Source organism: Pinus tabuliformis, chromosome X (genome assembly GCF_031772625.1).
Source record: "Pinus tabuliformis cultivar Carrire ecotype Pingquan chromosome X, CPIR1, whole genome shotgun sequence".
Taxonomy (NCBI): Eukaryota; Viridiplantae; Streptophyta; class Pinopsida; order Pinales; family Pinaceae; genus Pinus; species Pinus tabuliformis.
Window position 1 is genome coordinate 1,379,863,978 of NC_142308.1, and position 8,988 is coordinate 1,379,872,965.

Sequence of the window (8,988 nt, forward strand, 5' to 3'; positions counted from 1 at the left end):
TACACTTCCTCTCAGCACTACATGTAGGGGGTTTTAAGACAATATTTAAGACAATATTTGAGTCAATTGTCTTAGCTTAAGACAAAAAGAAACTTGTGCATTGTCTTAAATATTGTCTTTAAGAGGGTGTCTCAAAATTTAATGTCCCAAAAATTTGTCTCTATAAAGACAATATAGAACACATATTATTGTTGTCTCAATAAAGACATGAATTATTTTCTATTAAGAGACAATTTTGTGTCTCTCTAGAGACAATTTCATTTGTCTTTCTAGAGACACTTTCATTTTTGTCTCTCTAGAGCCAGTGTAAAAAAAATATTTTAAAAAAGTAAATAAAATAATTTTGAATGTTTTTTCAAAGTAGTTTCAACATTCAAAGTTATGAAATAGTGATTTTAATTAACTTAAATCTTTGTTGTTTATGGATACCAACACAATAAAAAATAAATGAATCCATTATTTTTAATGCTAACAACAAATTAATTTTAAATCTAAATGAAAAACAATTGTTGAAAGCAACATTGAAAAATAATAAGGCAACACACTAATATTTTCTAAAAGTGCATTCACGCATTCACGTCATTTGAACATGCAGGATCCTCAGTTGCAACTTTATTTTAAGACATATTATGAGTCAAAAAAGAAATGTTCTATATTTCTGTATCCTACAAGAGGATTTACTCTCTAACATATAAATTTAAAGCTTCAATCACATTAAATGGTGGAAATTAAATTCATATGCAGTTGTTAAACCATAATTTCAATACCTTGTATAATTGGAATTCGCTTCCTTGATAACAAAGAATTGTAATAATGTATATGCATTAGAATTTACAATTGATTGTAAATTTTGTCTTCATGAAGGTTTTACAAAAGATGAAAAATTGACACAGGTCTGGCAACATGATATAGGCCAATTCTCAATGTATTGGTGACCTACATAATTATCTTCTCCACTATTGGCTTTCACAATTCGAGTTGCCTCCATCTCTTCTTTGCAGCCCGAAAATTGTTGCAATTGGTATCGAAATTGGTGGTGATCTAGTTCCTGAGGAAACTCCATATCCAATGAATCTAATTTGGGTAATGAACTATTATGATCAACTTCATAGCAAGCTGAAGTTGCAGATAAGTCTCTATCACTAGATTTTTTCTGGGCAGTTAATCATTTCTTGGAAGCACACCAAACCACCCATCCTTATTCCTGCTAAGAATGAAATAATAAATTCATGTAAGACAAGTTTTATACCATTGCTCAACCATTTCCAAGGGAGCTACTTACTGAAATAAAATAAAATAAATGTAGAGCGTACCTGAAATAGAAATGTGTGCACTCTTAGCATTTCTCCATTATCACTTGCCTTGGGTGGCCTGATTCCCTGGAGCAGCTGCAAATGCAATAGTAGAGTCATTTTATTTTTTTATAATAAAAACCCTATCATCTTTATAATAATTAATAATTGAAATAAAATTCAAATTCTTCAAACTTATTAAACTCTCGATATAAAAATGGCTTAAAAACAAAATCAATATACTCTTTAATATAAACATAAATTTTAATGATGATACCATCTCTATTTCTGGTTGGTAGCACTATTTGTTCCCAATAAAAGCCCAAAAATGTCATGAATACTAGTGAAAATCAATAATAAGTTTCAAACCATTTTAAAAGGAAAGTACACCACCTATTTTTCTCTACAGTGGGATGGAAAGTATTTGAAAACTCTTATTAGAAGAGTGCACATAATCTCTAACTAAAATTTGCAGAATCTCAATCAACATTAATAACCAACAAGCATATGGGATTCTCCCTAAATGAGGAGACAGGGGAGAGAGAAGTGAAGTCTTCCACCTAACTAGATGACGTGAGATCAAGCGGTGATGGAACTGGAAAACATCAAACAGAGAATGATCTCCTTCGAATGGTATGAATTTATCTTCAAATCTAACATAAAATTCCTTGCTTTTGAATTTTCTACGAACACCAATCCCAATGCTTGGTCTGAGGCCAAACGAAACCTTGCATCTTGAAAATTAGACTAAATTTCTAATACAAGTCGAACTCTTCAAGCCACAAAACCTACCAGTGCCAGCCATATAGGTTCAAATTATAGCTGGTTTGGTCATTTGTCTTCACACACGGTCTACAACACATTTAATTGCACTTCACATGGACTTTTCTCGACCAGTCTTCTCTCAACTATCAGAACACTTCAATGTGTTTTCAATGAAATGAAGATTAAAATAAATGTCGCATTTACATACATTGCAAATATGGCACAAACAGGCTTACTAAGAAACACACAGTCTTCACGCTGAGGCACCAATGGTCACGTCCAATACAAAATTGAAACCTTCAGCAGCTACTGATGCGAACAATCCTTGTTCCATCACCAAAATTACTCAACAAACCCAAAATAAGAAATCATATACACAATAAATACATCATTATTTCCCTCTGGAAACGACATTCATCCGAAAATAGAGATCTATAATCACACACAGAGATAATACATACCTGATGGATCGTCTCTGATTTCTTGGTGCCCTTCTCCTCTGCTCTTAAATTAAGGATATCGTTGACATCAACCTCAAAGGTAACCTCAATCTATGGCACACCACAAGGAGTTGCAGGGATTCAAGACAGATCAAATTTTCGTAATTCTCAGCAGTCCTTTATTAGGCTCTGCTCCCCTTCATAAAACTTTATTGAAATAGTGGTTTGTTAATTTTGATAAGTTGTGAATAATCTGACTTCTTTTTCGGTAGTTAATCATTTCTTGGAGGCACACCAAACCACCCATTCTTCTTCACATTAACAATAAAATAATAAATTATTGTAAGGAAAGTTTTATACCATTGCTTAACCATTTCCAAGAGAGCTACTTAGTGAAATAAAATAAAATACATGTAGTGTGCACCTGAAATAGAAAGGTGTGCACTCTTAGTATTTCTGCATTATCACTTGCCTTGCATTGCATGATTCCCTGGAGCGCCTGCAAATGCAATACTAGAGTCATTTTATTTTCTTATAATAAAAACCCTACCATCTTTATAATAATTAATAATTGAAATAAAATTAAAATTCTGCAAACTTATTAAACTCTCAATATAAAAATGGCTCAAAAACAACACCAATAAATTGTTTAATATAAACATAAATTTTAATGATGATACCATCTCTATTATTGGTTGGTAGCACTCTTTGTTCCCAATCAAAGACCAAAAATGTCTTGAATACTAGTGAAAATAGAAGGTAAGCTTCAAACCGGTTTAAAATGAAAGCACATCACCTATTTTTCTCTGCAGTGGGATGGAAAGTATTTGAAAACTCTTATTAGAGGAGTGAACCGAATCTCTGACTAAAACTTGCAGAATCTCAATCAACATTAATACTCAACAAACATATAGGATTTTCCCTAAATGAGGAGATAGGGGAGAGAGAAGTGAAGTCTTCCACCTAGCCAGATGACGTGAGATCAAGTGGTGATGGAACTGGAAAACATCAAATAGACAAGGATCTCCTTCACCGGGTATGAATCTGTCTTCGAATCCGACATCAAATTCCTTGCTTTTGTATTTTCTACGAATACCAATGCAATTGTTGGTATGAGGCCAAATGAAACCTTGCATCTTGATAATCACTTAAATTACTAATACAAGTCGAAGTCTTCAAGCCACAGAACTTGGTAGTGCCAACCATACAGATTCAAATTACAGCTAGTTCGGCCATTCATCTTCACACATGGTCTACAACACATTTAATTGCGCTTCACATGGACTACTCTCTACCAATCTTTTCTCAACTATCGGAACAATTCAATGTGTTTTCAACGAAATGAAGATTAAAATAAATGTCACATTTACATACATTGCAAATAAGGCACAAACAGGATTACTATGAAACACACAGTCTTCACGCTGAGGCACCAATGCTCACGTCCAATACAAAATTGAAACCTTCAGCAGCTACCGATGCGAACAATCCTTGTTCCAGCACAAGAATTACTCAAAAACCACAAAATAAGAAATCATATATACATTAAATTCATCACTATTTTAAAATTTTTCTTTGGAAGCGGCATTCATCCAAAAATAGATATCTATAATCACATAGGGAGATAATACATACCCGATGGATCATCTCTAATTTCTTGGTGCCCTTCTCCTCTGCTCTTAAATTAAGGATATCGTTTACATGTGAGATCAGAGAAAGACCGAGTTGAGATTAGAGTTCAAGGACATTGTACTATGAGTTGTATAATAATTTGAATTCCATAGGTGGTGCATGAAATCAGAGGAAGGCCTACGAGAATTGCAAAATTCATATTTGTAGAATCTCCCAATTAAATATGGGTTAATTCCCAAGGAAACTGAGTAAGGAAATAGGAGCTTCGCGGGTACTAGATTTGACTAAGTATTGGCTTCAGCTTGTTTAGTTAGAAATGAGATAGATAGAGATAGTGAAGAGGTTTCTCAAGGTTGAGCAAAGCATTGTAATCTTCTCATATTTTCTAATTAATGCAGTATACAGATGGCAGGAGTTTTTAGCTATAGCTTTCCCCAGAAAATTATTGTGTTATGTGTGATTGGATTCTTTCTTTTTTATGCTTCGTGATTTCATCGATCATTTATTGTTTTTGTTCATGAGTAGACTATATTCAAATCAATTGTTTTAGCATATTACAATTTGTAGTTTGAATCTATAATGCATTTCTACACGGGTAGGTTGTACATTCAAGCAACACTGTGGATAAGTTTCATGTTCAGGCGAATTGTGGATAGCTCGGGCAAGATGTGCAGGGCATTGCATGGTTGGGCAGAAGTGTATGCAGGTTGCACGATAAGCTAGACGATTTTGGAAAATTAGGTGGACAAGTTGTTGGGGAACCAAGCAATTTTCACAACCCTGTAATTTGTAAACTTTATATATTATTTGAAAAAGTTTGATAAGCATTGGGGCGAACTGTTGAGGAGTTTCCATCTCCCATCATAATTGGGTTTTCTACGATATGGCATACTATTCAGTGTTGTTTTATGTTTATGGTTATTGGATATTGAAGCTAATTAAATTAATATAGTTCCATTGCACAGATAAGTAAAAAAAGTGAAAACTTAACCAAAAATAAATTATGTGTTGGTACTAGGTGTAGTTTGAAAACTGAAGTAGTGGTGAAACGAAAGAGTTAGTTGGTGTCGCATTGTGTTCAAAAGTTAACTTAGAGCCGCCACTAGTGTGGGTTCGCGATAGGTGTGGTTCCTAATGCAAATCGTGTGTCACAACATAACAGGACTAAATTGTGCCATTTATATAAATTAAATAGTGTTAAATTCCTATTAAATATAGTTGATAATATACATCAAAGCATGTATTTGTATCAAAATTTAAAATAATAAAACAAGTTAAATTTTTATTTACTTTTTTAATTATTATTATCAATTATAAAAAGAATTAATATATAATTTAAACATACATATATATTTTAAAAATTGAAATAATTATGTATTTACACTTTACTATGGTGATTCTTAATTTGTAAATAGACTTCTTTACTATATTATGCACTAATACCATGGTTCATCAAATATTACATGGCCAAAAAACCATAACTCATGAAATTTCATAAAACACTTTCTGATATGATAGTTTTTTTAATTAATCATTTTTATTAAAAGAAAAAAAATAGCCTTGAAGAGAATATCAATCTTTGATTTGTATACACTACTAATAATATTCTAGAATATTCCATAAAAATTAAATTCTCACCGTCTAGCTTATAGTTATGGACGATTAAATTAAAATTCTAAAACTTATATTTCAAAATAAACATATCTATCCACAGACTTATTAAAATAAATAATTTTAAATTAAAAAAAAATTTACACATAAAAATTCCAAAAAAAAATATATCAAACCAAAGTTCTTATTTATAGTTGTTTCTGTTCATTAAAATAGTGTTCTTATTTATAGTTGTTTCTGTTCATTAAAATAGTGTTCAAAATTCTGTTATTAAAAAAAAAAAAAATCAACGTATCATTTTTCCTATTTATAATTCTTTCACTTCTTCGAATTTTTTTTCAAAATTCCTTTAAATAAATAGTATATTATAAAGAACCAGAATTTAAACCTTTTATGTGCGCTTATCCAATCACCTAAATCTCCATGAATCCCGCTGGGTAGCAGCATAACAATCAACGAAATTCCGTTTAACTGTGCGACCAGGCCCCGGAAGTTAGACGAATGAGCTTACGACACTGGGAATATATGCGCTGTTTGTTTTTCGGTATTAGGTTTGATTTTTTAATTGTTGTAAGTAGTTGGTTAATTGGTAGGTAGTAAATATTAAGTACCAACCCCAACTTTATTTATTAATTTACTCTTTCAATCTTTTTTTTTGGGATAACAATAATGTGGCATTTGACACGACGAGAAGGCAGTGGTTTATTGGCTTGCTCTATGGTGGTAAGTATTTGATATTGATATGCCAGCCCTTTTGTAAACTTGTTGAGTCAACTTCTACGAACAATTTTGCCAATTTTAAAATGAAAACCAAAAATTAAAAACAACTTTCTACGGATAATATATAATCATTAATAGATTAAATACAGGAAAAAAAATGTAACATTTAAATTTAGGAAGGTATATTTCATTTATATAACAATTAAATGTTATTTATTTATATATTTAATACTTTATTATTATTGAATATAGTTTTAGTTTAATTCATGGAAGAAATCGTTTTTCCACCCTAGTCTTTCCACACTACTTTTACCCAAAAATCGGATAGAAATCTTTAAAAACATGAATTTTCAGTATTTACTTTATAAAATGTAAATGCTCTATCTATATATTTAAAAATATATTTTAACCTATAAAAAAATCACGTTCCTAATAAAATTATAATGCTAAAAAAAACTATATCATCTATCCATTAGACTAAGCCATATTATTTAGCTACCAATAATAATAAAGCAGGAAGAAGAATAAGGTGCAATGCATGCAATCAACCGACGTAAAGTGTTGCTTTTCATCTTTTCTAGACTAAGCCTTCAATATATGTTATTTACCTACTACTACTAATAATAAAACAGCAAGAAGAATGCTAGTATGTGCAATCCACCGACGTAAACCGTTGCTTTTCATATTTTCATGAAGCGTGACAACTGCTACAGACTATAGAAGGCGTGCATCATGACATTGATATTGCAGTAATAACTGCAAATCCATTGATAATAAAGAAATGAGGCCTCGTGAATCTATAAGAGCAGTGCATTTCTGCGTGAATCCCGCCGGGGAGCGATATGCTTGCATGTTGATGGCGACATGGCTTGACATTATTGCGCATGCGTGTCTCCCTCCATCTTTCATGCTTAGTTTAAATTCTGATGCAAACGTGCAACCAAATCACCTCAATTATTTAGAAATTTATTTATGTTATGCCAAATCCATAATCGGATAATAGTTGGTAGCGTGAAGTTTTCATGAAGTAGCGTTAATTGGATCAATCAGGAACAACATGGCATCTCAATATGTAATATTGAATAGCACTATAGATTTTTCAGAACGCAGCTGTACCACCGAATATCAGATTTGGATATGTTTGAGATATCGATTTAAAAGATTATTTAGTGATCAGATTTAAATGCCAGCACATACCACCTTATTTGGTAAGCTTAGTCTTAGTTTATTATAATAATTTTATTTTTAAATGATATAACAGAATCCCATGTTTGCAGGCCTAATTCTAATGCATTCACAAAATTGACTAGTAAGCTTCCTCATTCTGAAAATTAGGATTAGCACGTTAGACCCGTAAAGATGCAAACGATTGATGTTGCAACGTAGCTTTTCCCGATGCAAAGCAAAAATTTTATGGATAGTGTTTTTATTAATATATTATCTTAAGTTGGCCTCACATATTTATTGTGTTTTTATGAATACGGAGTTTAGGGAGGGATGCTTTGTGTTTTTTAGTTGTAATTTTATATTCGCTCTGAGACAATTTCTTCTCTGTTAGAATAATATTCCACAACCCCAATACAATACCTACCTGGGTGTTTTCTAGGAAAAAAAAACCTAAATTAACATATATTTTACTTTAAGATCAATAATTTAATGAACGATCTAGTTACAAAATTACAATATTTTACAAGACAATTTTTCATCTAATTTTAACTTCAAGGACGTTGCCCCAAACTCTCATAAAATTGCCATCTACAAAATTACAATATTTTACAAGGAAATTTTTCATCTAATTTTAATTTCAAAGGCATTGCCCCAAATTCTTCTCCTTGTAAACCAAAGTGTTGCATATTATTCCTCTTTACTGCTTGAAAATTTTCAATATTGAAAGAAATCAGCCATCAAAATTGCATTGAGATATCTTCATCTTTAATTCATATCTATGAGTTTGAATGGTATATAATACTCAAAACAAATGCGATAAATAAATCCATAAAATGCTAGATCAAATATCTACCAGATGTGTTCTGAAAACTAACTAGTAAAATAGAAAGGTCAATATGTTTGAAGAATATAAAGAACATTTTGGTTATTGGGTCAGAACAGATGGAAAACATCAAATGCTATTACAATATATGTTATATTTCTTAATTAATACAAGAGTAAAATTAGATGACAATATATTCTTTGAATATGAAAAGTAATAGAATAAATGCACTCTAATGTGGATGGCAAAAATTGTTTTGACACGGCCTAATTTATAATCAATTTTACAAACCATCCTTAAAACATGGTTGGCCATTCATATATCAACACATGAAGAATGGATGGTTAATATAGGGTTTAATATATAAATATTGAAAAGTAAGTTCCATGAAGTAGTAGAAGCTTTGGTGAAAGGTATCAAATAAAGAAACACCGATATTATCGAAAATTTAAAAATTGAAAAGGAAATGTTGACTCTCTTATAGGAATCACATTACTAACTTGGGTACAGTAGCTTACTAACAAACAGATACAAAAAG